The following is a 6,310-nucleotide window of genomic DNA, read 5'->3' as shown; positions in this document are numbered from 1 at the left end:
TTTTTTTTTTTTTTTTTAAATCTCTCTGCCTTTATCTCTCAGAAAAGGGCTCAGCTTTTCTGTTTGGCATGGGTATGTCTCACTGAGGTTGCTGCCGATTCATGAAGAACTTTTTCTGAAACCAATAAACTCTGTAAATTAATTCTGTCAGATTAAAAAAAAAAAAAAATTTAGAATGGTGGGGCAATAAAAAAAGTAACAACTGACATGCTTGAAAACAAAAACTCTACCACATTCAACACCATTCAATCAATCTAGACCTTCTTTGCACCAGGTACAAGACCAGAAGAGCACTGCCTGAAGGATCCTTAGCGTTCCTTTCACCAGAGGAAAGCTAGGATGGGCACCATAAGCACAACTACAGTTCTTTGTGGTCTGCTACCATATGAAAGGCCTGCGAAACCCAATACCAGGACAATCGGGAAAACAAAACTGTCATGATTCCAAGCCTCAATGCACAGGTATTTTTCCCTTCTCTTATGCTCTTCTTTTTATCTGATCCAGGGAGGAAAACAAGCTCTCATAGTAAATGGCAAAAATAATTTACCTTCCAATATAAGAAAAGTGAGAAAAAGAAAGCAAATTATGGACACAAACAATGGAAAGTGTTTTTTTTTTAAATTTACCTGGCAAAAGAATTTTAAGATTTCTGAAGATCTATATAAATACCAAGTATCATTTTTGATGATCTCTATCTATAGGTGGTAGGAGCTCTGGTAGCGTAGTGCCTAAGGTACTTGACTGCTAACCAGAAGGCTGGAGGTTCAAACCCACCAGCCACTCCTCAGAAGAAAGATGGGGCAATCTACTTCCGTAGTGATACTGCCTCAGAAACCCAAGGAGGGGTTGCTATGAGTCGGGTCCAACTTGACGGCACACAACAACAACGTCTGTTTGGGCAACATTTGTTTGTACAACGTCCAACTGTATATGCGTCCAACTGTATATATGTCTGTGGTCACATACTGATTTTTTTTTTCTTTGAAAAAAGGAAAGCAGCTCTCTTTTTATTTATTATTTTCCCCTATTCGTTTTAAAGACCCCAAACCCAGACTCTTGCAGCACTGGAACACGAGTGGCATACAGGCAGGGGAGGAACAGAGGACATGGCTCTCTGGGTTCTCAGGGTGTGTCTACCGGGCAGGCAGGCAGTGGTGAGGGCTCAGACTGCTTCTGCTGCTCAAGTGAGTAGCACAGCAGGCAGGGCTAGGCCCATTCTTCTCCATCCCCATTGTCCACTCAGCCCCTGTCCTGGCCTCCACCAGCAGGTCTAGCAGCAGCAGCAATGAGAATGATTCAAAGTGGGCTCCCATAAGGTTTTTATATGGTGTTTGAAAAATGTCTAAATCATATAACATGCTATTTCACAGACCATATCGTGGCCATTAAGCAATGCATACTTGTATACACTTTTTTTTCATCCAGTCACCCACTCACATGAACAAGAGTCTAAGAACTCATAATCTTTTCACTGAGTTAAGTCAAAAATGTGGTAGTAATTATTCATCCTCCATATCTAGTCTCACTAAATCCTGTTGATTTTCTCAAGTATCTTTCAATTCAAGTTTTTTTTCCTAGTCCCACTGCTGCTACCCTATTTTACACCACCGTGATCTTTTGCCCGTATTACTAACCCAATTCATTTTTTAAAAATTTTGTTTATTATTGTTATTAATCCAATTCATTCTTAAACATTACCCAGAGATTCCAAAATGTACCTCTCTTCATATCATCTGTGGGCATTTGAGCTGAAGACCCCTGTTATAAATTAGATTAAATTAACCTATTAATCACAATTACCTTGGCCTTTGTCCCAATCCTCACTTAGCCAATTCCCTTAGCTTAAATGTCACTTCCTTAAAATGCCTTCCCTGAAAAGCCTCAGAGTAGGTTAACTCTTCCTATGATCATACTTCTAGATTATTCACTCACTTAACAATTATTTACTGGATGCCTATTATGTGTGGGGTACAGGAGAAATGGGGCAAATACACAAAATGATCTTTTACAGTTTATATTCTAGTGTATAGACATGACTGGGGATGTATGCACATGAAGATTAGGGCACAGATAGTAAACAAGAAAATATTAGTGATAAATGCTTTAAAAAAAAAAAACTTTAAGGATATTTTAACATTTAAACAGAGATCTGAATGACATGGAGACAGCTTGGCAAAAATTAGAAAAGTATTGTAAGCTTATGGAACAGTTGGCTCAAAAGTCCTAGAAAGAAAAAGCTTGCTTTATCTGAGGAAATGAAACGTGGCGAGGTAGATAAAGCTACACTGTGGGAGTTGCAAGTTGCAGTTCAGAAGACAAGGACCAGATAATAATTATTGGGCATATCACTTCCCATTTCATTCTTTTCCATTTTTTGTTCTCCTTCTCCTCTCTTTTGCCCCTAGCTTAGCTCTAAGACCCTGGTCATCCATTCTGGATTGAAATGTATCCCCCCAAAATACGTGTCAACTTAGCTTGGCCATGATTTCTGGTATTGTGTGGCTGTCTTCCATTTTGTGATGTGTTATAAATCCTAACAGCTATATGTTAATGAAAAAGGAGCTCTGGTACATAGTGCCTACGGCATTTGACTGCTAACCAGAAGGCTGGTGGTTCAAACCCACCAGCCACTCTGTGGAAGGAAGATGGGGCAATCTACTTCCATAAAGATTCATTAGCTTAGAAACCCAATGGGGGTCGCTATGAGTCAGAATCAACGGCACTGTTTTTTGCTTTTTTTTTTGGTATATGTTGATGAAACAGGATCAGTGTGGGTTGTGTCTGAGTCACAGCCATACAAGAGGGTGTGACTCAATTCATACCCTTACTTAAGTCACAATCTTGCTTGAGTCATACCCTTTATCTTACAAGAGATAAAGGAGAGAAAAACTATCAGAAGGATCTCAGTACCACCAAGAAAGAACTGGGAGCAGAGCCCATCCTCTGGACCCAGGGTCACTGTGCTGAGAACCTCCAGGACCCAGGGAAAGACTGATGCCAAGACACATGAAGATATCCTAGGAACACTAGGCCCACAGGTGTTGAAAGGAGATAAGAAACTTCTCCTAAAGCTGGTACCTAAATTCAGACTTTCAGCTTCCCAAACTGTGAGAAAATAAATTTGTTATTAAAGCCATCCACTTGTGGATTTATGTTTAGCAGCAATAGATAACTAAGGCAGGTATGAAAATTTATTAACTGTAGCCCTACTAACTTTTAATACTCTATTATAGTTTGTTGTACTGTGATGGCTTTCATTTGCATGATGCTGGAAGCTATGCCACTAGTATTTTAAATACCATCAACAGGGTCAACCATGGTGGACAGGTTTCAGTGGAGCTTCCAGACAAAGACAGACTAGGATGAAAGTTCTGGTGATCTATTTCTGAAAATCAGCCAATGAAAACGCCATGGATCACAACAGAATATTGTCCAAGGTAGTGTTGCAAGATGGGCCCACAGGTTGGACCCACTGCCATCGAGTTGATTCTAACTCACAGCAACCCTACAGGACAGAGTAGAACTGCCCCATAAGGTTTGCAAAGCTGTAAATCTCTGTGGAATCAGACTACCTCATCTTTTTCCTGTGGAGCAGCTGGTGGGTTCAAATCACTGACCTTTTGGTTCATAGCCAAATGCTTTAACCACTGTGCCACAAGAGCTCCTTCCTAGGTTGGAAGGTACTCAAAATACAACAATGGACTTGAACTTACCATCTACCGTAAAGATGGCACACAGCCAGGCAACATTTCATTCTGTGTTGTACATGAGGCTGCCATGAGTCGGAGCAGACTCAATAGCAACAATGAAAAAAGAATCAAATCAATAAGCATTTACAAAGAGCCTACGTGGAATACAGAGTGACCAACTCATCCTAGATTAGCACTGAAACTCCCACATCCTGGTTCTCAGAGATCCAGCAAACGGGGAACTTTAGTCACCCTAGAGGATCTGTAGACACAGAAGTATAGGCTTTGAGAAGTCCTTGAGGATAAGAAGTAATAACGTAATAATAACTAGCTTTTACTGAAACTTAAATAATGCATATAAAAGCATTTAATTCAATTCTCCTAACAACCCTATCACTTAAAGCCCACTTCATAGATGAGGAAATTAAGGCTTAAAGCAAAGAAAATTTCCCAACATCCCCCAACAGTAAGGCACAGAGCCAAGGGCTGAAGGGCAAAAACAAATAAAAAGGTAATCAATGCAAGTTCAAATCAACAATAGGAGAAATGACAAGAGAATGTAATAATTAGCAAAAATACAGGAAGTAGCCACAAAGCACTCCAGGGCAAGGAAGAACTGGCAAGGGAAGATTTTGAAAAATTGGGATTGAAGCCACCATCCACTCCTATTTGAAAGGGTATAGGAAAAAGGCAATTTGGCCTCAGTAACTGCTGTGAACAAAAGCAATGAAGTTTAAACCAGTGTGGGCTGGAGATGGCTGAATAGCAAAGTGGTAGATAAATGCTAAATGTCTGCAAGGCCCCAACCCCTTTAAAACAAAGGCCAAACTCTTCAAGGTAACATGTAACTCCTTTTGGTTCCAACCTATCATTCCAAGTAAGTACCATCCTACTTCCCTCACAATAACTTATACTCCAGTGAAAATAGATAACTGTGACTACTGGTGATAACCTGAACACATTCTGTTTCCTCCATGCACGGCTTTGTTCATCTATTAGGAAGTGTGCTCCTGTCCAGGAGCAGCATTTAAAATCCTACTCCTCCTTCAACAACCAGCTTAAATGCTATTTCCTCCATGATGTACAACCAACCTGGATAAACATTATCTTTTCATTGGGGTTTCTAAAGTACTTTGTTTTTCCTTTTACTTGGACACTCAAAGGTTAGGTTTGGGCCCCTATGAAAATAAAAATAGATGTCTCTGATTCAGATAATCAGGGAAAAGAAGCCCAAAGCTGTCAGCTTTTTAGGAAATAACCAACAAAATGAATCTGATGGGTAAGACCCAAACAGGAAGGATAAAATACCTTTGCTGAAAGCTTATCAATCATCAAAAGGTGAATGAAGGCATGTGTAGTACATTCAGTTTGGAGTCCCCCAGATTCATGTTTCTAAATTGCCATTTAGTCTGTTTGTTAGCTGTGGCTGTCTGTGAAGCAAATGCTTTCCAGATGGAAAACTTGACTGAGCAGAAAACAAGAACTTGTGCCACATACAAAATGAGAAAGAGTTTCATTCTTTAAGACACCCTTGCCCTTGAAGACCAGAGGTGTGTGAATAAAATTTGAATTTCTAAGGTGTGTTCAGAAACTTAGCTGAACTCTCTTTTGAATCTGCTAAAGTGGGTGAAACTACATATACTACTGTGGTTTGTGAGGTCACAGGAATTTGGCAAATGTTAGGACACAGTGAAGCCTGAAGCAAACTTATCATGGGTTTTGCTTGTTGTTGTTGTTTTTAGGTGCTGTTGCGTCCTCTAAGACTCATAGTGAACCTATAAAATGACTAGAAAGCTAGACTAGAATTATGACTAAATTGAGATTTAAGGCAGAGACCAATGGATTCACAGAAACGAAATAAAATCAAATTACTGACACAGCAACCTCCCAAATACCACAGTTCTGTTAGGCCTTCAATGTGTTAGCTATTATTAAAGAGAAAGGCACAATTTCACAGACAAATTAAGTTGCCCGGTACTGGTCAGCAAATCATAAACGTTAAAGGCATAAAAGATTTAACACAAATTAATCAATTAAAAACCTGTCAATATCTGAATTCTGTCGATATTTGAACAAATTTTCCAATTAACCTTGGGAAAGCTGTTCAATTTTTCAGTGGGCAGTGCTATTGGGAAATTATTATTATTCAGCTCTCTTCAAAGGGCACCAGAGATTGTTTCAAAATACTTTTTAAAACAGAAACATTCAATCTATTCAGCTTGCTGTGGAAACCCAGAACCTGGGGTCTCCCACAGTTCTTCCCTTGTTGTTAGTGGCTACTGAGTCCATTTGGTGTAGCACAGTACTCCATAAAGTTTTCAAGGCTTTGACCTTTCAGAAGCCGATTGCTATGCCTTTCTTCCCTGCTGCCTGGGGGAAGGGGGTTTCTAACAGCCAATCTTTCATCTAAGAGTTGTGCACTTAACCATTTGTTTAGTCTTTCCCTAAGATATCTTAAATGGTTAATTACACAGTATGCATACATTTTCTGTATTTAATACAAGGGTACATACGTTAAAAAATGAGGCTAAGGCAAGCATGCCAGTGGCAACACTTTTACTCTGCCAAATGTCATAGATCTAAGAGATTCAAAAAGATCACATGAATGCACATTAATTAAT

The sequence above is a fragment of the Orycteropus afer genome, unplaced genomic scaffold, assembly GCF_000298275.1.
Source record: "Orycteropus afer afer isolate SDZICR_OR568_19922 unplaced genomic scaffold, OryAfe1.0 scaffold00085, whole genome shotgun sequence".
Classification (NCBI taxonomy): Eukaryota; Metazoa; Chordata; class Mammalia; order Tubulidentata; family Orycteropodidae; genus Orycteropus; species Orycteropus afer.
The sequence above is the reverse complement of the archived record's forward strand: the minus strand, read 5'-3'. Positions refer to the sequence as shown.